Here is a 374-nt window from a genome sequence, read left to right as displayed (position 1 = left end):
TTCAGGAAGGCTCTTTCCTAGTGGTAGAGATGACCACGATCAGCTCCAGGCTTCTGTCCTGCTAACCCAGTAACCCAGTGGGAAGAGATTTTCTTTTTCCAATAATTCCAAGTGGAGAGTCATTGACCTGGTTGGGGTCTCATCCCTACTTCTAGGGGAATGGAATGCTCTGAGTGTCCACAGGCCAGGCCTGTGTCATGTACTAATCCCTAGAGCCAGGGAAACAAGGTCTGAGGATTCAGGATGGGGTGAAAGTGGTTGCTTAAAGGAAAATGAAAAACAATTAGCAGAATAAGGGGAAATGAGTGGTCTGCTCTGCTTGGGCAAAACAAGAGATGCCCATTACTGTGAGGGACCCTTGAAGCCTGGACTCT

Source organism: Colobus angolensis, unplaced genomic scaffold (genome assembly GCF_000951035.1).
Source record: "Colobus angolensis palliatus isolate OR3802 unplaced genomic scaffold, Cang.pa_1.0 Scaffold1115, whole genome shotgun sequence".
NCBI classification, from domain to species: Eukaryota; Metazoa; Chordata; class Mammalia; order Primates; family Cercopithecidae; genus Colobus; species Colobus angolensis.
The sequence above is the reverse complement of the archived record's forward strand: the minus strand, read 5'-3'. Positions refer to the sequence as shown.